The sequence below is a fragment of the Panthera leo genome, chromosome A3 (genome assembly GCF_018350215.1).
Source record: "Panthera leo isolate Ple1 chromosome A3, P.leo_Ple1_pat1.1, whole genome shotgun sequence".
In the NCBI taxonomy this organism is placed as follows: domain Eukaryota; kingdom Metazoa; phylum Chordata; class Mammalia; order Carnivora; family Felidae; genus Panthera; species Panthera leo.
The window spans coordinates 16,926,247-16,953,066 of NC_056681.1; the positions used below are offsets into that span (position 1 = coordinate 16,926,247).

Sequence of the window (26,820 nt, forward strand, 5' to 3'; positions counted from 1 at the left end):
AATTCTCATCTCAGGCCTGCCACTGGCTCATGATATAGCCTGGACAGGTTAGCAGCCTCTCTAAGCCTCAGTTTACCCCTCAGGCTAATACTGGGGAAGGACTACCTCCTGCATAGTCACTATCCTGGCACAGCACCTAGGAGATAGTGACTGGTGATAAAAGGAAATTATTTGTTAATGATATGCATCAAGATGCCCTGGCTGGGTTTACAAGAGAATGTAGAATTGAGAGCACTTCACCAGTTTACGTTTGTGTCAGCCGATTACTTAGGGACTGAGGAACCTCTTTGTAAAAGAGACTTGACAGTGCCCCGGGCGGTAAGAAGCAGGAAGTGCACTGAATCGGGACAAAGGGGTGCTACCCCAGAGGCTGTAGAATTGTACCATTTCCATCACCACCAGTGTTCCAATGCTTCCAGGAATGTATCCATCGACACCTGGGCAAGCACAGGGTGCCCTCATCTCCTGGAAGGACCCAGAACCCCCATGGGGAGTTATCAGTGCTTTGCATTCAGGGGATGGATGGTGCCTGTCTGGGGAGCGTGGGGACAGGCAGGACCGAGTGGCAGCACTCCAGACTTCTCACTTATCGCAAGGCCCACGTCTCACCCTTTTCAGAAGCATCTGTAGAGATGTTCTCAGAGAAGTTGGAGACCTCCCAACTGCCCACCCATCCCGGTGTCGCTCTGTAAACAGGACTGGCAGATGGGCAGTGAGACCTGCTTTGCAGAGGGCCTGGAACATGGCTCTGCTTTAACGGTTTGGGGACACCACAATCTCATGAAGATTCCTTGGATCTGGGAGATAGAAGGGACCAGAGAGAGGGAGAGCTAGGACAGCCCTACATTTGTGTACACAGAGAAATGAGGCTTGGTGAGGTGTAGGGAGTGGCTCAGAGTCACATGGCAGGTCAGGGAGCCTTTGTCTCCCTGGTCAGTATTCTGTCTATACCATTCATAGCTACGTGTTCCATTCAACCTAGGAGATCTACCAGCCTACTGGCCTCACCTCAGCTGGGTGTTCCTCATTCTGCCTCTAGAGTTCTACCATGCTCTCATTCAGCATTTGTCTGTCCGTCCGTCCATCCATCCATCCATCCATCCCTCCATCATCCATTCAGCATCCCTCATTCCTCCACCATCTATCATCCCTCCCTTCATCCCCCCATCTAGCCCAAAGCATTGATGCCATGTCTTTGCCACAGATAGGTTTTGCCATTGGTATACAAAGATGCATATTGGGTGTGTGTGTGGGGGGGGGGGGTAGTGAATTTGGGCTCCTCATTGAAACTGGTAGGTCTGGATTCATAGCTATTCCAGTAAATATTTTGCCTCTGATTTCCCCATCACTCCTGCATCTACTCATCTATTGAACCAGCCTCCATCCATTTGTAACTTGTAGTCCCTTTGACTCATATTTTCCTTTCCTCCTTCCCATGTGGAAGTTTGCTCTCAGTCTGAGCTATCATTGCTGGGCATGATGGGGAGATCCAAGGATGACTTTCAGGGCCAAGGGGTCTGGCATGGCTCTGGTTTTTCAGGGAAGATTGGAACCATCTTCAGAGGCCACCGGACATGAAGAAGATGGGAGAGAACTTTCCAGAAAAAACCTTGAGTCACAGGTAAGGGCTACAGTAGTACATTTCCCCCTTGTCTCCTGAATGTCATGAAAAATATTACCCTCTCCTTGGGTTAGTCATGAAAGGGACTTACTCTTTTGTATTTAAGTCTTGCTTATTTGAGTCAGGTCTCTTTGGTTGTAAGTGAAAGACACTCATGTGCTGGTAATAGTTGTAGTAGTAGAACAACATGGAGCCTGAGAGCTCACAGTTTCAACCACCAGGGAGGGATAAGTTCAATTCTGTTAGTTCCAAGTCCAAAATCCCAGGGAAGGGTTCACCTTAGGTCAAGAACCCAGCTGTGGCCAGGGGAGTGAGGTCATAGTATATGAAATGTCTGCTTTTGTAGTAGCCATGGGAGTGGTGGCAAAGGCTCCCACCAAAGACAGTTGGTGAGCTGGGTTGGTGAAATATTTTTTTGATAAAGGTTTGTTCAGAATGCTCATGTGGGAGAGGGTCTGGAGATACCAGTGCCTTTGCTCCAAAGGTGCTCAGTTTGACCTCAGTATATTTAGTTTATCATCAGGTTTAATAAGCTCCTCCAGGCACTGATGCTTGTCTTCATTACCTCAGACTCCAAAGGCCACAGCGACTACAAAGGGTCCTGGGGCTGGTGGCCTGGCCTTTGTGGTATTCGTGGTCTGAAAGAGACATGACCGTGCCCCAAGCCAGCCTTCCCTCATCCCCTGCTGCCTGTCTTCAAGGAGATGTGTTAGAACAGAAACAGCAGTCCCTGGTATCATACTGAGTGAAGTTCATCCTGTTACTAAGTCAGGACTAAATCAGAACTTGGGGAAGGCATGAGGACTCTTCAGCCTCAGTTTCCTTGTCTATGAAATAGGGACAAAACTTTCACTTTATGTAGGTAAGATATAACTGACACCGCTATGTCAAACTTGAAGGAGCATCAGATCCACCTGGAGGCCTTATTCCTGGGACCCACTCCCAGAGTTTCTGATTCAATGGGTCTAGAGTGGGGCCTTCCAACATTTGAATTTTTAACAAGCTTCCAGTGATGCTGCTGCTGCTGCACGTTAGGGATCACATTTTGAGAACCATGGGTCCACATTTACAGTGGTCCTCAACTGAGGGCAACTCTGCTCCCCTTCTGCCTCTACCCTCACCCCAACCAGGGGACATTGGGCAATGTCTGGAGATAATCTTGTTGTTGTGATTGGGTGAAGGGCTGCTATTGACATCTAGTGGGTGAGGGCAAGGATGCAACAACCCCCCCCCCCAAAAGAATTATCCAACCCAAAATGTCAGCAGTGCTGAGGTCGACAACCCCTTTTGTAGAATAAGGCCCTGGTCCTAGTTCTACTTCATAGCTGTGCTACCCTGGCAAAATCACTTAATTTTTCTGAGCCTCACAATCATGGAGAATTAGTTCTAGAAACTTTGTATCTCTAATGTTCAACAACTTTAGTTAACAAACATTTATGGTGTGCCCACTGCATGCAAAACATGGTAGCATCTCCAGGTAAGGGATTTCTCCTATAGGAGATCGCATAGTTGGCAAACACTTTGAAAATGTGGTTTGTGATTCATGTCACTATATGTAAAGACTGCTTTTACAATCGTGCATAAATAGTACTATGTTTCCCTCCCTGTCCTTGGTGGAATTTAGAAAAAAACGATGCCACAGCACCATAGCTGTTTATTTTTGTTAATATGTCATCATTGCATGCACTAATGAGTCCTTTTGGGGCATCAGCATGCTAATTGGTGATGGTGACTATGGGCATATGTGCAAATCACCGTAATCAACTTTTTCACACTTGGTTAATTGAAGGCAACCTTTTGTTTGAAAATTAATAAAATATTGATTGCAATTAGTTCTGGTCTACAATATATTGTTAATTAACAGTAGCTTTCAGTGACTAGCTAATTGAGGTAGAAAGTACAGAGAAACTGCAGGAATGGAACAGGCAAGAGCCTTCCTCAGGCAAATGTTTGGCTGTTGTCTTTGGATTCTAAGTAGCTGTTGTGGAAAAAATGGCAGCTCAGCTGGGGTGACCAATGCATCCCAGTTTGCGTGGGATCATCCTGGGTTTTCTTTTTTTATGTTTAGTTTTGAGAGAGAGAGAGAGACAGAGTGCAAGTAGGGGAGGGGCAGAGAGAGAAGGAGACACAGAATCTGAAGCAGGCTCCAGGCTCCCAAGCTGTCAGCACAGAGCCTGATGCAGGGCTCGAACTCGTGAATGGTGAGATCATGACCTGAGCCGAAGTCAGACACTCAACTGACTGAGCCACCCAGGCACCCCAGGGTCATCCTGGTTTTAACACTGAAAGTTTTGTGTCTCAGGGAACCCCTCATGCCTGGGCAAACCTGGATGGTTGGTCACCCATGGCAAACAGAAGAATTAACAAGAATGATGATGATGATGATGATGATGATGATGATGATGATGATGATGGAGAGGACACATAATGAGAGGGATAACTTGTGCAAAGGACACAAGGAAGGTTAAAAATATTCATGGTAGCCGTGTAATGCTTCTGGTGATGGCTGGCAATCCTTGGTATTTCTTGGCTTGAAGCTGAAATCTGCCTCTGCCTTCACATGACTTTCTCCACTTGTGTGTCTGTGTTTTTGTGTCCCTTCTCTTCTTATAAGGACACCAGTCCTATTGGATTAAGAACCCACCCTACTCCAGTATGACCTCATCTAACTAATCACATCTACAATGACCTTATTTCTAAATAAGATCACGTTATGAGGTACTGGGGATTAAGACTTCAATATATCTTTTGGGGAGACACATTTCAATTCCTAACAATTGTCTAGAGACATAAGTTCCTTGCCATGTGGACCCATTTGTAGGGTATCCTTCAACATGGCAATTGTCTTTTCTTAGAGACAGCAAGGGAGAAAATCAGAGAGGAAGCCAGCAAGTTAGAGGTCTCAGTCTTTTTGTAACTTAATCTCAGAAATGATATCCCATCACTTTTACTGTATTGGAATCAGGTCACTAGGTCTAGCCCACCTTTAAAGGGTGGAGATCTCACAAGGGCCTGAATATTAAGTGGTGGTGTAATTGGGGACCATCTTGGAGGCTGCCTATCATACCCCCCAAGAGGCAAGTTTGCTGGTTTATCCACCAGATCCTACTTTTACTGGTTGAAAGCTGCTCCCAGGGAGTTTTCCTGGGTTTATTCCTGAAAGTTCTGTTCCTGGGAAACTCCTCAGTCCCAAGCAAACCAGGACAGTTGGTCACTGCAACATGAACAAAGTCTGCTATCTGGGCAAAATTGAATCAAGAAACAATGACATACTAAAATCTCATGAGATGTTATGAGATTATATACCTGGATCCAAAATACCAACAGCTGAAATGCATGGAGAGGATGTGGCTTAGAATTACTCATGGAAAATAAATCAGGGGCTTTTCTTTATTATGAGTTCAGTTAGTGTCAAGCATTTGATGTAGCCCTCCAAAATCCAAATGTGACAGAGGCATTGCTGAAAGCATTGCTAAAGGAACAAAATTCACAACAGTAGGCAAAAGCTAGGACCATCAGCTGATCTGTTGTCAAAATCTGGGAGGACTCTGCACTGGTTTGAGAGGACAAAGTGGGATTAGACAAAAATAAGTTCTCAGCGTGCCAAAGGAAAAGGCAAAGAGCTGGGACTAGTTGTCACAGACAGGCAAAGCGACAAAGGGCACAGGAGTTTGATTTTATGTACAAATTCTTCTAAGAAAAGATGTTCTTGTGGTGAATGTCTGAGACCCACCAGGAGCATCCATGTTGCTATGGTGATGTACTTGGTCTACCAGAAGGAGGGTAGGCTACTGTCTGTAGTTGTCTACTGAAGGGGTTCCTGGGGCAGAGGAGGACACAGGCCTTTTAGCATTTTGTTTTTTTCTGGTGTGACTTTTCCAGATATCACAGCTATGGAAAATGGTTCTCAAATTTGAGTATGATAATCATCTAGAAGATTTGTTAAAACACAGATGGCCGGACCCTACCACCAGAGTTTCTGACTCAGTAGGTCTGGGGTGGGGCCCAAGAATTGTCATTTCAGGCAAGATAGCAGGTAATGCTAATGATGCTTTGCTAGGAACTACTGACCTAGGGTAATGTGGCCCAAAGCAAATACGCAATTATATTAAAGGAGGTTAAAACTTACCTTTTAATCCTACATTCATAATTTTCTCCTAATGCTGTCCTCTCCACCATGTGTGTGTGTGTGTGTGTGTGTGTGTGTGAGAGAGAGAGAGAGAGAGAGAGAGAGAGAGAGAGAGAGAGAGGGGCGGGGGAAGAGAGAGAGTTTATCCCCATTTCCAACATCTCATGGTGAAGAGGCTCCCTATTAAATCATCTAATTGTTAGACTTCTCCCACCAACCTAGCATTCTTGAAGCTGACATGATGTTAGACATTTTTGCCTCTTTATGATGTCTTATCCAGACATCAAAACTGGGGAAAGAAACATTATGGGTCTTTCCTCTACCTAAACCCTGACTGCACATTAGAATTTCCTGGGATTTAAAAATTCCAAATGTGGAACTCAACTCAAATGAATTAAATCAGGACCTCTGGGGGAAAGTGGGACATCACCAGTTTCAAAAAGTTTCCCCACGTGATTACAATGATGTCATAAAACCAGGGCTGTGAACACTAATCTTATTGTCTGACAATAATCCTTATTGTCAGAGGTGGTAACAGGTCCTATGCACAGATAATTCTAGGTCAGTGGTCCTCAACTTTGGCTACACATTAGAATCACCTGGGGAGCTTTTAAAACTCAATTCTTGGCAGTACCCCAGACCAGTTAACTCAGAATTTCAATGCATAGGATCTATGCATCAGTGTTTTTAATATTTCTCAAGTGATTTCAGTGTGCAGCCAAAGTTGGGAACCATGACCCAGAAGTATCTCTGCATAGGACCTGTCATGGTTCCAGATCTTGGCAGGGGGATGTTAAATGCTTGGCTTAGAGCATAGGAAATATAAGGTCTGGTTCCAGCCTCAAGCGGTCCCTTGAGATACCAGCACGGCCTAGCAGTGCCGGCTCCTCAGAGGTCTGATTTTCAGGTCTGTAGAGACATTCCTCCAACCTTCTAAGTATTTTTAAAAAAATTTTAACGTTGGGGCGCCTGGGTGGCGCAGTCGGTTAAGCGTCCGACTTCAGCCAGGTCACGATCTCGCGGTCTGTGAGTTCGAGCCCCGCGTCAGGCTCTGGGCTGATGGCTCGGAGCCTGGAGCCTGTTTCCGATTCTGTGTCTCCCTCTCTCTCTGCCCCTCCCCCGTTCATGCTCTGTCTCTCTCTGTCCCAAAAATAAATAAAAAATGTTGGAAAAAAAAAAATTAAAAAAAAAAATTTTTTAATGTTTATTTTTGAGAGAGAGACAGAGAGAGAGACAGACAGACAGACAGACCGCCAGTGGGGGAGGGGCAGAGAGTGAGGGAGACACAGAATCCAAAGCAGGCTCCAGACTCCAAGCTGTCAGCACAGAGGCGGACATGGGGCTTGAACCCACAAACCATGAGATCATGACCTGAGCTGAAGTCAGATGCTTAATTGACTGAGTCACTCAGGCACCCCCCCAAATTTAAATATTTATATATTGTATATTAATTATTATTATATGATTATTAGTTATTATATATATTATATATAATGCTTTTATTTTTTGGATCTAGCTTCTTTTTTTTTTTTTTTAATTTTTTTTCAACGTTTTTTATTTATTTTTGGACAGAGAGAGACAGAGCATGAACGGGGGAGGGGCAGAGAGAGAGGGAGACACAGAATTGGAAACAGGCTCCAGGCTCCGAGCCATCAGCCCAGAGCCTGACGCGGGGCTCGAACTCACGGACCGCGAGATCGTGACCTGGCTGAAGTCGGACGCTTAACCGACTGCGCCACCCAGGCGCCCCAGGATCTAGCTTCTTTTAACAAGCAGACCAAAAAATACCTAGGATCTAGCTTTTTTTTTTTTTTTTTAACCTGGACAAAAGGACAAGACAGAGGAATTCATCCCAAAAGAAAGAACAGGAAGTAGGAGTAATGGCCAGGGATTTAATCAATACAGCTATAAGTAAGATGACTGAACTACAATTTAAAACAACAATTATAAGGATTCTACCTGGTCTTGACAAAAAATCATAGAAGACACTGGAGAATCCCTTTCTGCAGAGATAAAAGAGCTAAAATCTAGTCAGGCCAAAATTAAAAATGCTATAGCAGAGATGCAAACCTGAATGAATGCCATAACAATGAGGATGAGCAAAGCAGAGGAATGATTGGTGATATAGAAGATAAAATTATGGAAAATAATGAAACTGAGAAGAAGAGGAAAAGAAACATAATGGGTCATGAAGTTAGGCTTAGGGAACTCAGTGATTCTTAAAATGTAATAACATTCGTATCATAGGTATCCCAGAAGATGAAGAAAGACAAAAAGGAGCAGAAGGTTTATTTGGGCAAATTATAGCTAAAAACTTCCCTGATCTGGGGAAGGACACAGATGTAAAAATCCAAGAAGCATAGAGAGCTCCCATTAAATTCAACAAACCTGGCCATCATCTAGATATATCGAAGTCAAATTCACAAAATACAAAGACATGGCAAGAATCCTGAAAGTAGCAAGAGAAAAAAAAAAGTGCTTAACCTACAAGAGAAGACAGATCAAGTTCACAGCAGATCTGTCCACAGAAACATGGCAGGCCAGAAGGGAATGGCAGGATATATTCAACCTGCTGAATGGGAAAAATATGCATCCAAAAATACTTTGTCTAGCAAGACTGTCATTCAGAATGGAAGGAGAGATAGAGTTTCCCAGACAAGCAGAAACTAAAGGAGATTGTGCCCACTAAACCAGGCCTGCAAGAAATATTAAAAGGGACTGTTTGAGTAGGAAATAAAAGGCCCCAAACCACAAAGACTAGAAAGGAACAGAGAATATCACTGGAAATAGCAACTCTACAGGTAACACAATGGTACTAAATTTGTATCTTCAGTAATCACTCTGAATGTAAATGGACTAAATGCCCCAATCAAAAGACATAGGGTATCAAATTGGATAAAAAAACAAACAAACAAACTTAAAAACAAGATCCATCTATATGCTGCCTACAAGAGACTAATTTTAGACCTAAAGTCACCTCCAGATTGAAAGTGAGGGGATGAAGAACCATCTATCATGCTAATGGATATCAAAAGAAAGCTGGAGTGGCCATACTTATTTAATACAAACTAGAGTTTAAGACAAAGATTGACTGTAACAAGAAATGAAGAAGGGCATTATATCATAATTAAGGAGTCAGTCCATCAAGGAGATCTAACAATTGTAGGGGCAGCTGGGTGGCTTAGTTGGTTAAACATCTGATTCTTGGTTTTGGCTCAGGTCATGTTCTCATGGTTTGTCAGATAGAGCCTTGTGTCTGGCTCTGTGCTGACAGCATGGAGTATGCTTGTGATTCTCTCTCTCCCTCTCTCTCTGCCCCTCCCCTGCTTGCTGTCTCCCTCTGTCTTAAAATAAGTAAATGAGCTTAAAAAAAGAAGAACTAACAATTGTAAATATTTATGCCCCCAACTTGGAACATCCAAATATATAAATAAATTAATAAAAAATATAAAGAAACTCATTGATAATAATACAATAACAGGGGACTTTAACAGCTCACTTACAACAATGGGCAGATCATCTAACCAGAAAAACCAATAAGGAAACAACGGCTTTGAATGACACACTGGACAGATGAACTTAACAGATAATATATTCAGAACATTTCATCCTAAAGCAGCAGAATGCACATTCGTTTTGAGGGCACATGGAACATTCTCCAGAATAGATCACATATTGGGTCACAAATTAGCCCACAACAAATACAAAAAGATCAAGATCATTCCATGCATATTTTCAGACCACAATGCTATGAAACTTGAAGTCAACCACAAGAAAAAATTTGGAAAGACCACAAATAACATGAGGGTTAAAGAATATCTTACTAAAGAATGAATGGGTTAACTAGGAAATTAGAGAAGTAAAAAAGTACATGGAAACAAATGAAAATGAAAACACGATAGTCCAAAACCTTTGGGATGCAGCAAAGGCAGTTTTAAGAGGGAAGTATATTGCAATACAGGTCTGCCTCAAGAAGCAAGAAAAGTCTCAAATATGCAACCTAACCTTACACCTAAAGGAGTTAAAAAAGGAACAGCAAATAAAGGGAAGGGAAATAATAAAGACTAGAGCAGAAATAAATTATATAGAAACAAAACAAACAAACAAACCCAGTAGAACAGATCAACGAAACTAAGAGCTGCTTTTTTAAAAGAATTAATAAAATTGATAAACCCCTAGCCAGACTTACCAGAAAGAAAAGAGAAAGGACCCAAGTAAATAAAACCATGAATGAAAGAGGAGAGATCACAACCAACACCACAGAAATACAAATAATCATAAAAGAATATTATGAAAAACTATATGTTAACAAACTGGGCAATCTGGAAGAAATGGACAAATTCCTGGAAACATACAAACTACCAAAACTGAAACAGGAAGAAATAGAAAATTTGAACAGAGCCATAAACAGCAAAGAAATAGAATCAGCAATCAAAAATCTCCCAACAAACTAAAGACAGGGCCAGATGGCTTCCCAGGGGAATTCTACCAGACAGACATTTAAAGAAGAGTTAATACCTATTCTTTTCAAACTGTTCCAAAAAATAGAAATGGAAGGAAAACTTCCAAACTCCTTCTACTAGGCCAGCATTACCTGGATTCCAAAACCAGACAAAGACCCCACTAAAAAGGAGAATTACAGGCCAATATCCCTGATGAACCTGGATGCAAAAATTCTCAAGATACTAGCAAATCAAATCCAACAGTACATTAAAAGAATTATTCACCATGATCAAGTGGGATGTATTCCTCAGCTGCAGGGCTGGTTCAATATTTGCAAATCAATGAATGTGATACAACACATTAATAAAAGAAAGGATAAGAACCATATGATCCTTTCAATAGATGCAGAGAAAGCATTTGACAAAATACAGCATCCATTCTTGATAAAAACCTTCAACAAAGTAGGGATAGATGGAACATATCTCAACAAAGGCCATATATGGAAAACCCATGACTAATATCATCCTCAATGGGGAAAAACTGAGAGCTTTTCCTCTGCCATCAAGAGCAAGACAGGGATGTCCACTCTTACTATTTAACATAGTACCGGAAGTCTTAGCCTCAGCAATCAGAAAACAAAAACAAATAAAAGGCATCCAAATCAGAAAGGGAGAAGTCAAATTTTCACTATTTGCAGATGACATGCTACTCTATGTAGAAAACCTGAAAGACTCCACCCCCAAATTGCTAGAACTAATACATGAATCAGCAAAGTCACAGGATATAAAACCAACATACAGAAATCTGTTGCATTTCTATACACCAATAATGGAGCAGCAGAAAAAGAAATCAAGAAATTGATACCATTTGCAATTTCACCAAAAACCATAAGCACCTAGGGATAAATCAAACCAATGAGGTGAAAGATCTGTACTCTGAAAACTATAGAAAACTTATGAAGGAAATTGAAGAGGACACAAAGAAATGGAAAAATATTCAATGCTGATGGATTGGAAGAACAAACATTGTGAAGATGTCTATACTACCCAAAGCAATCTACACATTTAATGCAATCCCCATCCAAATACCACTAGCATTTTTCACAGAGCTAGAACAAACAATCCTAAAATTTCTGTGGAATCACAAAAGACCCTGAATAGCCAAAGCAATCCTGAAAAAGAAGAGCAAACCTGAAGGCATCACAATTCCAGACTTTAAGCTATATTATAAAGCTGTAGTTATGAAGACAGTATGGTACTGGCACAAAAGCAGACACATATCAACGGAACAGAACAGAAAACCCAGAAATGGACCCACAACTATATGGTCAACTAATCTTTGACAAAGCAGGAAAAAATATCCAATGGAAAAAAGTCTCTTCAACAAATGGTTTGGGGAAAACCAGACAGCAATATGCAGAAGAATGAAACTGGACCACTTTCATACACTGTACACAAAAATAAATTCAAAATGGATGAAAGACCAAAATGTGAGTTAGGAAATGATCAAAATCCTAGAGGAGAACACAGCAACCTCTTTGATTGCAGCCAAAGCAACTTCTTACTAGCCATGTCTCCAGAGGCAAGGGAAGCAAAAGCAAACATGAGCTATTGGGACTTCATCAAGATAAAGAACTTCTGCACAGCAAAGGAAACAATCAACAAAACTGAAAGGCAGCCTATAGAATGGAAGAAGATATTTGCAAATGACATATCTGATAAGAGATTAGTATCCAAAATCTGTAAGAACTTCTCAAACTCAACACTCAAAAAACAAATAATCCAGTTACGAAATGGGCAGAAGACATGAATAGACATTTTTCCAAAGAAGACAACCAGATGGCCAGCAGACATATTAGATGCTCAATATCTCTCGTCATCAGGGAAATAGAAAACAAAGCCACGATGAGATGTCACCTCGTACCTGTCAGAATGGCTAAAATTAACAACACAAGAAGCCACACATGTTGGCAAGGATGCAGAGAAAGGGGAGCACTCTTGCACTGATGGTGGGAATGCAAACTGGTGCAGCCACTCTGGAAAACAGTATGGAGATTCCTTAAAAAGTTAAAAGTAGAAGTACCCTGCGATCCAGCAATTGCACTACTAGGTATTTACCCAAAGGATAAAAAAATACAGATTTGTGGGGGTTCATGCACCTTGATGTTTATAGCAGCGTTATCAACTATAGCCTAACTATGGGAAGAGCCCAAATGACTGATGAGCATATATATGTAAGCGTCTGACTGACATAATCAGGAGCCTGATTAGGATTCTCTTTTTCTCTCTCCCTCTTAACCCCTCCCCCGCTTGCGCTCTCTGTCTCTATCTCTCTCTGTCTCTCAAAATAAATAAATAAACTTTAAAAAAATAAAATAAAAAATAAATATAACAAAATAACCCTACAATTATACTAGAAAAGATCAAGACAAAAACTCTCAGATCATACCACTAAAAACCAGAAGAGGGGGTGAAAAGAGAGTGAGGATGCATGAAGGAAGGTATTTTCTTATCTTTCATAAAGGGAGTCAACTGCTATTTTTTTTAGTTTCTGAAATTAGTATCTTCAGAGATGGATGCAAAGTATGTTATTTAAAGATATAAAAATAATCAACAGTAGAACTAAAAACATTCTGTTTACCAAATTAGCAGAAGGTAGGAAAAATGAGAAAAAGAGAAGCATATAAAACATAAAACAAAAAATGGAATTAAGGCCAAAGATATCTGTTATGAATTGACAAAAAAATTCTATCCATTAAAAGAAAATGACTCTCATGTTGGGTAAATTCAACCCAGATCCAGCCAGATGCCACTTCAAGGCACATCCCTGAAATTAAATAATTAAGGCACAATAATCACAAATACATTGGACAAATGAAAATGAAAAGAAGGCAGTGGTCACAACACTATTATCAGAGGAAGGGGAATTCAAGGTAGACATTACTCAATGAGACTAAGAAGGTCACTTGACAAACTGATAGGGGTTTCATCCACAACCAAGATATAACAACCTTGAGTGCAATATAGCTTATAAAAATATACAGAAATGAAGTTGGACATGCCAATCAGAAATTGATAGAAAAGCAATTAGTGAGAGACTTGAAAGTATTCTTTTAATTCTTGACAGATCGTATTGATGAAAATCTAAATTAGATTATTGAGAGTATTTAAATAACAGAATCACTTGAACGCTGTGCATGAAGACTAAAGCCCTGTCTCCCTTTGGTTCTGGAAGAGTGGTCAAGAGTCCCCAAATGTCTTTTGTAAAGTGGGTCTTGGGGTGAAAAAGGGAGGAAATCTGCAGATGATGGGAAAGGCGGGGTTTGGAATCCCTCAAGCCTGGATTTCTGACTCAGCCCTATGACTAACTGCTGTGCAACCTTGGGCAAGACACTTCACTTCTCTGAGCCTCAGTCTCTCCTGCTATAGAATCTGTAAATGCTTCTTACAGAGTTCTGGTAAAAATGGAATGAGGCCCCCTCTAGGGAATGGGCAGGACTTGATCACAGAGCTACATATCCATATCTGTATAGTAGGATTTCTCTGCCTCAGTGCTACTGACATTTGAGCTGGATAATTCTTTGCGTGGGGTGGGTGGGGGGGCTGTCCTGTGCATTGTAGGATGTTTAGCAGTATCTCTGGCCTCTACCCACTAAATGCCAGGAACACTCCCTCCCAGTTGTGACAACCAAATATGTCTCCAGACATTGCCAAATGTCCCCTGGTGACAAAACTTCCCCAACTGAGGACTGCTGGAATAGAGAGAGATGTGGAAGAATGCTCTCCAAAAGTGGATGATTTTTGTCTCTGGGTGGTGAGATTTGGGGGACCATTTTTGTTGTTCATTATAGCCTGTTCTGCATCTTTGAATGCAAAATCTACAAAAGTCCATACGTTAAGGTGGTGAGTAAGACACAAATGTGCAGTGTTTTATTTCATTATTATTTATTTTGTGAAACCATAGGCTAAGCAGCACTCTCTCTGTTCTCTACTCTGGCTCCTATGAGGAGATACTTGTTCAAACCTCTTTTGTGTGTGACTAGTTGTCTCATGGGAAGAACACCATCAATGTGGGCTTTCTTTCCCTCCTTCAGCTCTTTACTGCAGGAGAACATGGGAGTGATTAGTACAAAGTCTTCCTCTACAGGGCAAGCAGAATGGAGCAGTCTTTGTGCAAAGACGTTACAACTTCATGATTTTATTTCAAACGAGTAGACGTGCAATTTGTTAACAAAAATCGACCAAAGAAGCATGCATTAGGCAGTAATCCACCTGAGCTCCTAGGCTTGTGGCAAAAATCTCAAAGACCCCAAAAGCGTAGCATCATCATGTTTACATCACAGCTCTGAAACGAACATGAAATGTGCCATTGAGACTGATTTCTCCATTATCCCCTTGCGTTCTGATTTTTAAAAGATATCAAAATTCCATTTTTCCCAAAGAAAGGGAGCGCAGATTCACAGATTTCATTACCAACTTAAAACAAATTGAGCGAAAAATTAGGGAGAATGTTTTTTCATACGCAGCAAAGGCCTCTTTTTAAAATGAGCAAACATCTGTGCACTTAAGTACCTTCTGTTAAGGTCTAAGGAAGTCAGTTTCTGGAATATGTGTGAGTTCATTGACTCTGCCTCACTTTCAACTACTGAATAAGAAATGAAGAAGTCATCCTTCAGTTTTTTTAAAAAGTGTAAAAAAATGATACATCTGCCAAGAAAGTTTGGATGGGGCATTTAGATCTTATAATAAACAGATGCAGAATGCAGCATTGGGCTGGAATCGGGCCAGACGCTGGGGCAGCATTTGGATTTTCTGTTCTGAATTTTTATTTATTAACTTAGAAATGTCATCTAGTGCTCTTTTTCTAAGTATTAAAAGATATTTGTTCACATTAAAGCTCTGCTACTGTATTCAGTAGCCAGTAGGCACGTGAGGTTATGGAAACGGTAATTGCAATTAATAAAATCATATAAAAAATTCAGGCCCTCAGTCATATCTTGCATGACATATTTCAAGTGCTAATAACTACTTCCTACCATATTGGACAGCACTGCTCTACAGGGTTTGGAAAATAAAGACGTACATAAAGGAGAAATGATAAAGGGATCGTATACCTGTGGCCTGCATCTCAGAACCACTGTTGTTGGAATGTGATGGATTACCTCCTGACATTTTTTTTTTATTTCTTTCCATATAAAAATTAAAAAGCTGTTTTAATTGGGGTATATATTATGTATAGTAAATATTTTCTTTGGGTATCTCACTTTCCATCTAAACTTATTTCATTTTTTTATTTTAGAGAGAAAGAGAGTGAGCATGAGCAAGGGAGAGGAGCAGAGGGAGAGAACAGAGAATCTCAAGGAGGTGCCACACAGAGCCCAAAGCAGGGCTCAATCCTAGGACCCCGGGAGCCAAAATCAAGAGTCAGATGCTCAACCGACTGAGCCACCCAGGTGCCCCTCTGTCCAAACTTCTCACATGAGATTTTCCCCATCTTAAAATACATTCTTTGAAAACACATGATTTATAAAATTTTCTGCTGCGGAGGGTAATTCTTATTGTAGGAAATTGAAGTAAAGGGAAAGCAAAACTCCCCCTAAATCTTACCACTCAGAGATCAATATCTTCAGCCTTTTGGTGAGCATTCTTTCAGATAGTTCTTTGGACATAAATACACAGATGGGCATATAAATAGCCAGCTTTATTAGGGATGTTTCCATGTCAGTAAATCTAGAGATGCATTATCCCTTTTATTAGCTACAGATTGTTTCAAGACACAGATGTCACATTTGACTCTTGTTGCTACATCTATCAATACCTCCTTGCCTTCTGCAGTGCTGTCCTCTTCGGGATTTTATTCCCCCTTCCTTTCTTTCTCCCTTTCCTCCTTCTCACTTCTCCCGCCTTCCATAAATGTTTTCTGTGCCTGGCACTCTGCTGGTGTCAGGGATAGAACAGTAAAGAGAATAGTTAAGTTCTTGCTTTTAAGGACTTTGTATCCCAGTGGAGGAGGCAGAAAGGAGAATGGGCAAAGGGAAGAAATACTAACAAAGAACAGTTCATTACAGGTTGGGGGAAATGCTAGGAAGCAGGCAGCCTGGCGGGAGTGGGTGTGGATGGATTCAGTCCTCAGGCTTTGCCTTGCTTGCTGGCTGGTTCTGGGCAGTGGAGCAGGCAGGTGGCTGCCCCAGGAAAGGGACAGATAGATGGAAGTGGTGTCACTGGGTCTGGAGTGGTCAAAGGCACGGGACCTGGAGTCCAGATGCTGATGTTGCTCTAGACCGGTGGTTCTCTTCCCCTGGAAGACATTGGACAATGTCTGGGGACATTTTTGGTTGTCATAACTGGGGGGACAGGCTACTGGCATCTAGTGGGTAGAGGCCAGGGATGCTGTTCAGCCTCCTACTGTGTACTGACAGTCCCCACAATAAAGAGTTATCTGGCTCAAAATGTCCATGGGACTGAGGTTGAGAAACCCTGCTCTGGAAGGCGCCAGGACATAGGGTGGAGAGGGAGACTGAGTCTGGAGGTGGGTGGGGAGTCTTCAGGAGGAGGGACGGTGATGAGAAGGGGACAAGAGAGCTTGAAGAAACAGCTCTACCTGGCCCGGGGAAGCCTGGCCCTGGCGTGGCCGCTAGCAGCTGTGAGGGTGCTTACTGAGGGTGCTTACCCTGGATTCAGATTCGGGCCCTAAGGTGTGTGTGCATGGGGGAGGGGAGAGGGCCCCAGGGCAAGTGGGGGTCTGGGGGACAGAGAAGTCAGGCAAGACAAAAGGCTTGGTTGCTGAGCTTTTGGTGAAATGGGGTTGGGTTTGTTTACATCAAAAAGGGGCTCCTGAGGGCGCAAGAGAGGTCTGGGAGGGAGCAGTGTGACGAAAGTGGGTCAGGCTGGAGGAAGCCTGGAGCCGTGTGGTGGTGGCCCCTGGGGCAGTGACAGGTGTGGTCAATTAAGTTCCTCTGAGTCAGGAGGTCCTGGGTACAAATCCTGCCTCTGTCACAAACCAGCCGGGTAAGTTTGGGCAGTTGATTTGACCTTTTTGAGCATTAGTTTCCTTCTTGGCAGGGTTGCCGGGAGGATGAAATACGATGGGGCATGGGGCGGTGCTCTGTAAACTATCAAGTGACGTCCCCGAGGGAAGTAGAGTGAGAAACAGCCCTTGAAAAAAGAGACAAGAGTTTTTGAGCAATGGACGCTGACCAGATGCAGCCTGTGAGGGGACGCGAAAGATACTTTGGATTTGAAATGTCACCAGAACAGGCTCTGCCTGTGGTATTTCCATGCTCACTGCCCGAGGCTGAGTCAGGAGAACAGCTGATAGGACTTGAGACCTTCACACCCCTCCTGGAAGCAGAAGGGCAGTGAAAGCATGGTGAAGGAAGCTGGAGGAAGAGCCGGCTGAACAAGTGTCCTCTCTCACGCATGGCCCCTCTGTGCTACCGGACCCCGGGTGATGGAGGGCTTGGGAGACAGCGACCATGGACTGCCCACCTGGGAGCTAGGCTCTTTCCTCATGTCATCTCACTTAATCTGTACCACAGTCTTGGGGGGGGCACTTTTTAGCCCCATTTCACAGATGAGGAAGCTAACCCCCAACGGATGAATTTGCCGGCCCCGCGTCACATGGCTCACAGATGGCACTGCCAGAATTTAAACTCAGGCTGGTCTTTCCTATTTGAGGAAAGATTCTCTTCCGCTCATGTCTCCCCAGCTTCCTTCATGAAGTTGATGCTGTAGAAGATGTTAGTTTTGTTTTGTTTTGTTTTGTTTTTCAGATAGGAATAACATAAGAGCTGTTTGGGACCCAGGCTCAAAGGGCCAATGATTGTGGCCCAGTGGCCAGGGGTGACCTGAGTAGAGTCAGGTTGTAGCCAGATGGTAGCTGAGCCAGAGGCTCAATGCCTCCATCCCCTCCCCATCCCAGAGGGAACCACTTTCTCATTTCTATAACCGTGAATTCGTATTCCAAGTGGGGTTTTGTAAAGGTGACCAACATGTTCTGGTTTGCCTGAGATTTTTCTGGTTTTAGCACTGAAAATCCTGGCAAACTAGAGCAGTTGGTCACCCCAGTCAAGCCTCATGCTCCAAACAGGTCCCTTCCTCTGCTTCACAGAACCCATGGCCTCTAACAAGGGGAGATTTGGTCCCCAGTAGCCATCTCCCTTGGTACTGAAGGCAGGAGTTAGGTGTTTCTGGTTCTCCTGACCCTCAGTACCATCAGACACCATCAACACTCAAGGTTTTATTTATAAGTAGGACGATGAAGAGAAGGAGCAGGGGTAGTTGACAGTGGGTGGTGTGGAGACTCATTACTCCAAGTGGGGTCCGTGGACCAGGCACACCCATAGCACTGGGATCTTGATAGAAATGCAACATGCCCAGCACTGCCTCCTGTCCCTGCCTTCCCTCCTTCCAGACCTACTGACTCAAGATCTACATTTAACAGGCTCCCCATGTGATCTGTGTGCCCACTGGGGTTTTACTTCTCCCATCAATGATGATCATGCTCCCTCTTTCCATCCTCAAGCTGAGACCCTCCCCTCAGACCAACCAGAGAGTGGTCTCAGAGAGCTATTGCTAGACTCACAGCCCTTGCCTATGGAAGGTTCTTCATTTCATCATGCTTAGGTTCTGATAAATTATTGAACCAGGTGAAAGTTTCCTTCCATCTCCCTGAAGTAGATCGGGAGAAGCATCCAGTACATTAAACCCTCTCCCATTTCACTCAAACCCAAGGTCATCTCTCGTCTGGATGGAGGGAGGGTGATTTTAGCCTGTATTGAATGCGTTCCTCCATTCTCCCTTAAGGATGGAGCTCTGCACTCACACCCAGCTTCAGGCCATGAATTATTGAAATCTGAGAAACTTGTATTTGGTCAGTCACGTAGGCTTGGGGTGTGGGGAGAGAGCAGGGCCTCAGAATAGTGCTTTATTATTTGAGAAGTTAAAACAAAATAAAAATACAAAAGTAGTAAATTGGCACGCTTGCTGCTGGGATAATAACTGTGAACATCTTGTTATATTTACCTCAAGTATGTTTTTAATAAAAGATAAAACATTACAAAGTTGAAGCGCCCTTTGATTGACATCCTCAAATTTTATCCTTTACCCCTTTCCCAGAATCAATCGCTATCATGGCTTTCATGAATAGCTGTGTTTCCTTCTGGGCAAGCCTTTTAAAAGAAATTGTTTTGAAACCTTTGTGTTTTTATATACATATGTATTATATTATAAATAATAGATACATGGGGTTGTTTTGTGGAAATGCATTTCAATATGTACATAAATTTGCTCTGGGTCTCTTTACACCTGGCTTTTTCACATAAGGCCACTTTTGACCTCTATTCTTGTTGATAAATTTATCTCTAATCCATTTGTTCGAACTGCTGCAAGGTATTCTGTCATGTGGATAGGCCATGTTTTGTTTCTCATTTTCGCCTTGTTGCATATTTAGATTGTTTCCAATTTTTCACCATAACAAACAGTGCTGCAATAAGCATCCGTGCCCTGGATCTCGTCCGGCACACGTGGTGGTGTTTCTCTGGGGCATGTCACAAGCCATGGAATCATTATGTTGTACAGTTCGTGCACTTTCAATTCTACGAGGTATTGCCAATTGCTCTCCAAAGTCGCTCTAACGATTTACATTCCCAACAGCAGTCTAGGGGAGTCCAATTTTCTCCACATCCTCTCCAATGCTTGATATTGTCAGAATTTTTTACTGTTGCTAGCTCCGTGGGAGAAAAATGGTATACCTCTGCGGTTTTAACTTGTCAATAGTTTCCTTTTGGTTGGAGGGAGCCCTGGCAGGGTAAGATGAGGGCTGAGCTGAGATCAGTAGGCTTAGATTCTTATCTAGCTCTGCTGTTAACTTGAATTTGAGCTTGGGTGAGTCCCTTTCTTTTTCTGGTCGTCTATGAGGTGGTTGGGCTGGATGGTGTGTAAGAAGGATGTCACAAAGTGGGCAGGACCCTTCTGATCCATGGTATATGAAGTTTTGAGATGACAAGACTTGCACAGGAAGGTTCCACTTGGCACCTGTACTGGATCCTGGGGTTACGTCACAGTAAATGATTCTTGAATTACTGACAAGGCTGCAACATGGAATCAGAAGAAGCAAGTTTCCATCAGGGCTCTAACGTTAATCTACAGCGTAGTTGTGGATGGATGACAGCTATTGGCAGTCTGCTAGGTCTCTGGAATGGAGGTCTAGCTGCTTCAAAGGCAAGGAGACCCACTGCTGGGAGCCCAAGTGGAAGGTCATGTTTCGGACAGCAACCCAGCCCTGGGCCAGCTGTAAGACCTGGGCTCCAAGAGCAGCTCTGGCCAAGTGAATTTCCTGAGGCTGACTCTGTTTGCTCTTGGCTTTGGCTTAAATGGTTTTTGAGAAGCAGAGGAAGTGACTTCACCTGAGATTGAGCTCATCTGGCTGCTTCGGGATTGGCATGCATTTGGTTTAGGCACCTGGAGAGCTGATGGGTAGGACTATAAGGTTGCCAGATTTAGCAAATAAAAATCATTCTATTTGTATGGGACACAACTGCTAAAAAGTTACCCATTGTTTATTAGAAATTCAAATATAAACTGTATCCTATGTTTTATCCGACAGCCCTAGGTAGGAGATGACAAGTCCCTCAATATGAGAAATAACTGAAGATAAGATAGTCTAATTTCACAAGTAGTGAGCATCTTGCTGCTGGAGATATATAAACACAGCTCAGGTAAATCATGAGTGGAAATGCTGTGTGTGTGTGTGTGTGTGTGATATAGTCTTGTGGCCGCTGCTTACATGCCTCCAAGGTGTTCAGTGCTGCCTGAAACAGCTGTGGACATCTTGGAGGGTAAGAAAAGGAGAATATTGCCCGAGCCTCCATGTGTCTTTCAAGGACTGTCCTCAGTGAAGCACTGTGCCACCATGGTTCTCAGAGTGAGATCCCTGGACCGGCAGCATGAGCACCATCTGAGTTTAGAAGTGCAAACTTTCGAGTCCTACCCCGGACCCACTGAATTGGAAACTCTGAGGGTGGGCTCCAGCAATCTGTGACTTGAGCCCCCCCGGAGGGTTCTGATGTATGGTCAAGTTTGAGAATCAGGGGGCAGATCATTGGATTAGAAAGCTGACTTGAGATCCCAAAACCATTGCTTTGAGCTCCCCTTCTCTGGCGGGGAGGGAAACTGGAAATTGAATTGGGATGAGAGTGTGGGAAGGAAGAGGTGACTCTTGCCCTGTGGGGGTGTGTCCAGCAAAGAAGTGAGGGCCCTCCTTCCAGTTTCCTCACGTGGCCGAGAGAGAGAGAGAGAATACACGCAAGTGAGCCAAGGAAACTTGGTGATTGTTGTTAAAGAATTGCATTTTTTAATGAAAGGCTTTTTAAGCATCTATTTGGAATCAAGGAGAAAGACTCAGTTTATGGCTTCAAGGACCTCACAGTCAAATGGAGGAGGCAGATAGCTATAAAACAGGTGGAAACACAGACAGATAGCTGTGTGTGCTGAGAACAAGGGTGGATAACGTGGAAGAGGAAGGATTCATTTTGACTGGGCAGGAGGTTGTGGGGGGTGGCATGGTGCTTCAGAGAGGACAGCTTAGAAAGACCTTCTCAGCCACAGGTATAGATTGCATGTCGAGACAGGGAGCAGCTGGGGTGCTCGGGCAATAGTCTGCCTCTTCTCACCATCTGAGATGTCCACAGGCTGTCTTGAGCAGCAGTGAGCGCCCTGTCCTTGGAAGCATGCAAGCAGAGGTTCATGACCACACTAGCGCTGGATGGAAGGGTGGTCTGTGTGACCTTCTGGGATGAGTCCCTCTTAGGATTGTTTAGTTTCTCCTGGGGTCAGCTGTGGGTAGCCTGGGACCTCTAGTGCTGGTCCTCTCCCTGCACCCCAGTCCTGCTAAAGACCTGTCTTCTACACAGTACTCACTACTGAGCAGAAAAGAGTGGCTTTAGGGGCCAGGTATTAAACAAATGAAAGACAACAAGGGGCAAGGTGGAAATATCCAGGCTGCACCCTATGTGTTCATGAAATGTGCTTTTGTAAAAAACAGCTTTATTCTACTTATCTGCCTCTATTGAAGGGTTCATGGATTTTCCAGATCACCTTGTACTTAGCCCATGGGCTGTGTTTGGCATCTCTGTGAAAAGCTTTGTGGGAGCTTGCTGCTCACAGTTCTGTCCTCTGGCTAGGCTACAGAGCCAACCATCCCTGTGAAACTTTCTCTGGGGTGGGGGCTGGGGGCTGCTGGGTTTCCGGGGGCCTGGTGAACACTGAGGCCATTTCTATGTAACTTTTCAATTGCCCTAATTGTGAGCTGAATTGCTTCTCTGGAAGCTGACTGCTCGGCGTCGGGAAACATGGTCACACCGTTTGCTGTCTTCACAGTCTCCATTTTGGTAACAGAATGTTGGCGCTATTGAATTTGGCTGCATAATTTTGTCCAGGTTGTTAACAGCCTCATAAACATCTACCTTGCTTTTTCTCCCTGATATTTCCAGTCCATTGTCACGACCAAATGCATGAAATCTTCACTATTATGACTGCCAACCCTAGGAATATTTGTACTACCCTCATGGAAAGTACAAAATACTTCCGCATACAATACCTAAGCTTCTGAGTGCATCGATGTTTTTATCTGTAAAATGGGAGTAATGACAGTTTCTAGTTAGTGAGTTAATACATGTCAAGCTCTTAGAACAATGGCAGACACTCAATAAGTGTGAACTATTTTCACTTAAAAATTTTTTTTAATGTTTATTTTTGAGAGAGAGAGAGAGAGAGAGAGACAGAGCATGAGCGTGGGAGGGGCAGAGAGAGAGACACACACAGAATCCAAAGCAGGCTCCAGGCTCTGAGCTGTCAGAGGGCCCGAACTCACAGACCGTGAGATCATGACCCGAGCCGAAGTCAGGCGCTTAACAGACTGAGCCACCCAGGCGCCCCCTGTTTTCACTTTTTGAAGTAGGAAATCCCCCAAAGAAGGGAAAGGGCTCCAGTCAGAGCATATGGGGAAGGGCGCTGCCCTGGGCACAGGCAGTAACGGGGAGCATTATCTGTAGTGAATATAAAAACTATAATGGTGGAGTGCCTGGGTGGCTCAGTCAGTTAAGTGACCAACTCTTGATCTCAGCTCAGGTCTTGATCTCAGGGTCGTGAGTTCAAGCCCTGTGATGGGTCCCGTGCTGGGCCCCATGCTGGGCATGAAGCCTACTTAAAAAACAAACAAAAACTGTAGTGGATTCTATGCCATATCATTGGTGAAACACTCTTTTACCCTGAGATATTCGGTTGATCAGTTATCTCATTGGCTGTGGTCACTGCTGAGTTCTCATAATAAGTTTCAAATTAGCATATTTCAGTCATTTACACTTTCACAAACATTGTGTTTTTCATGGAAGCTAATTCAAACAAGTCCATGTCAGGCCTCTACATACATGGGCTCAGCTACATGTGTCCATCTTGAAGGTAAGTTCCTTAAAGATCCAGAATCATCCAAGTTTGCTTTGGGCCCAGTTCGGGTCTTTGATGCCTGCAGTATGCATATTTCTGTATTTCCACAGCCAATTCAATATCAGCAGTGATAGCCCAGTAACTAAATGATGAAGGAGCTCTTGAACAACTTTGATCCCATCATTCTGCACGACCACTGGGAGCTTTTATTTGTGTTTAAGATTTAGAATGGTGAAATAGGGCGTGGGAAAGATTTTGCTTGGCAAGTAAAAATTTTAATTCCTACAGTAAGTATTTTATTGACTCTGAATAACATATGTAAGATAAAAAATTTCCTTTATATATAAGTTGATAATTATTAGTCATTTTAAAACTAAGGGCCAGGGGAATCTGGGTGGCTCAGTCGGTTATGCGTCCAACTCTTGGTTTCAGCTCAGGTCATGATCTCATGGTTCTTGAGTTTGAGCCCTGCATCGGGCTCTGCACTGGCAGAGCCTGATTGGGATTCTCTTTCTCCCTCTCTCTGCCCCTCCCCTGCTTGTGCTGTCTCTATCTCTCTCAAAATAAATAAAACATTAAAAAAAAAACTAAGGGATGAATCAGGAAAGTAAAGATTATTAGTAGTTATTACCAGAAATGATTTTGCTGTAGAGTAGAGAGGGTGGGTTAAAAAATGATCTCTCCTACGTGGTTCTGTTGACTGTATAGTAGGCTCTGGTGGGTCCCTTGTGCACAATACCTCATTTAATACATAGGTTGTCCCCGGAGAGGGAGGGCTTATTATTCCTGGTTTGTGTTTTGAGTTGATCCAATTCTGCTAATGATAGAAAACTCTAAAACATTGCTTATTCTTACATTGAAATTCACTCTCATTTTGTTTCTTCCCCATAAAATGCTTTATTACAAATGTAACTCGAAAGCCTCTCTCTAGTGCTGTGAAATGAGATCGCCCCTCCTGCAGAAAATTAAATCGTTCTGGCGTCAGCCCCTTTTGGGCCTCTTGCTGGTAATAAAGCCCCTCGAAAGTGTCCCCTCAGTTATTTCAGAAGGCTACTCTTCTGCTGCCATCTTGCATGTGTGGGGAGGGGTATGGCAGGCTCCCCTGTCACTGTGGCCACGCTGCTCCCAGGGACCCCATGAGAAACCTGCTCTGGGGGCATGGATGTCTTTGTGGCTGATGTCTGCTAATCCCCCTTCTTCCCTCCTGGGCCCCCCTCCCCCTCCCCACTTTGGCTGAGGACATGGGGCTGAGGTTACCATGAGAAGCAGGTGCTCCTGCAGCCCACAGACCCAAGTGGCACCTTAGAGATAGCGAAGAGTTTCTGGCTGGCCCCCCGCAGGGCAGGGTCAGCTCAGCCCCAGCAGCTGGCACTTCTAGGTGTCCATATGGCTTGGAATGCCAGCCAGATTTCCTCCTTGGCCTTAGCAGGCGAGGGCTGTCTTTGGTGGTCCAGTTCAAGACCCCCTCATTTCTTGCCCTGGGATCATGCTAGAGACACCTCTGCCCTTCAGGGAACCACCCCCCATGCCCCTCCCAACGCACAGGGGTTTGCTCTGGCCCCCAGCTCTGATGACAATCACAACAGCATTTAGTATGTTGCTTAAAGTCTGCCCTGTTCTGTCTTAAATACCACATCATACACAGGGGCGTCCAGCCCTCTAGCCTCCTGATACCCCCTGCCTGGTCTTATCCCCAGTCCTCCTTTCCTGGGCTCCTGCTGCCTCCCTGGGGTGCAGGACCCTTTTCCTGCTGGATCTGTCCAGTCCTCCCCCTCTTAGTCCCAGGGGAAGTTATCTTCATGGCTGGTGGGGAGGAGAAGGACATTTGGGCCAGGCTCCTCTCAAACATTTTGTTTCAGTCCCCAAGGGCCAGACTTGTGGAGCCCCAAACCAGGCAGGGGTCTTGTTTCTGCTCACCGGAAGGATGTTCTGCGTCCTCCAGGCAGTGAGCTCAGGTGGGTGGCTTGTTTCAGGGCTGGGGAAGGAAGTGGAGAAAGCAAGAGAGTAAACCACGAGGAGCAGCAGTTTTGTTTCACTCAATTGAAAACCTATCGATTGACCAAACATTTAACTGTTTGACAAGTATTTTTAAACAACTACTTTGTGTGAAACACTCTTAGGTGTGATGAAGTGTGCAAAGAAATGTAATATAATTCCATCAAATGAGGCAAAGGAGACAAATTCCCGCCACGCGCCAAGGGTCCTGCTAGGCTCTGAGACACAGCGGTGAGCAACATCTCAGAAACGGCATCCTGCAGAGTCCAGGGGAGCCTCTGATAATAGCTGCATCCCGTTCCTCACAGCCTGTAGGCTCATCTCAAGGTTTCTTTAAGTCTATAAAGTGTATTCGTGTCCTACGCTGTGCAAATTACCATAAACTCAGTGGCTTAAAGCAATGTAATGCATCATCTTGGGGTTCTGGAGGCCAGAAGTCTGAAATGGGTCTCACTGGCCTAAAACCAAGGTGTCAGGAGGTTGTAGGGGAGATCTTTTCCTCTGGCCTTTTCCAACTGCTAGAGGCTCCTTGGCTCTAGCCCCTTCCTCTACCTTCAAAGCCACCAGGATAGCATCTTTGTCTTTCTGATTCTGACCCCTGATCCACCTGCCTCCCTCTTTCACTTGTAAGAACTCTTGTAAGAACACCGGGCCCATCTGGACAATCCAGGACAGTCTTCCATCTCATGACCCTCAACTTAGTCACATCTGCAAAGTCCCTCTTGCCATGTAAGGTCACATATTCACGGGGATTCTGGGGATTAGGACCAGACAGCTTTGGGCGCCATTATTCTGCCCTCTGTATGTCACAAGGGCATTGGAAGGATGTGTGTGAGGGGACGTGTGTGTGGGCACACATCTGACACATCCTATTGTGAGTTTCTCTTCCCACCTGAGGGTCTAATCCTAAGGAGGAGCATGTTTCCTGGTGGGGGTCCCCTTGGAGAACATAGTTAGGTGGGCCAGAAGGTGGCCCTGATCCAAATCCAGCCACCCTGTACAGGGGCTGCCGGTGCCCTCCCTCTCCCCCTGACCCCACTGTGCCCCAGAAGTCACCTGCCATTTCAGTGGGAGATTTCTGCATACAGGATGGCTTCCTACTGCAAATACCAGTGTCTCTCTGCCCGAGGTCTTTCTCTGGCTGCAGAAGGGCACTCAGCTTCTGGTAGTACAGGCTGGAAATGCTGGGG

At 44.0% G+C, this 26,820-nt stretch overlaps 1 long non-coding RNA gene across 8 annotated transcripts in view; it reads left to right on the top strand.

The window, feature by feature from the left end:
- The window catches only part of LOC122215525, a 103,929-nt gene that overhangs the window by 51,888 nt on the left and 25,221 nt on the right, over window positions 1–26,820 (top strand). Inside the window, exon 1 of one of the 8 annotated variants that reach the window (XR_006200414.1) lies at window positions 20,815–20,910. The exons of the other annotated variants lie outside the window; for them this stretch is intronic. This is a non-coding gene — a long non-coding RNA (uncharacterized LOC122215525). Of the gene's footprint in view, window positions 1–20,814; window positions 20,911–26,820 lie in introns of those variants that run through there. 8 annotated transcript variants of the gene reach the window in all.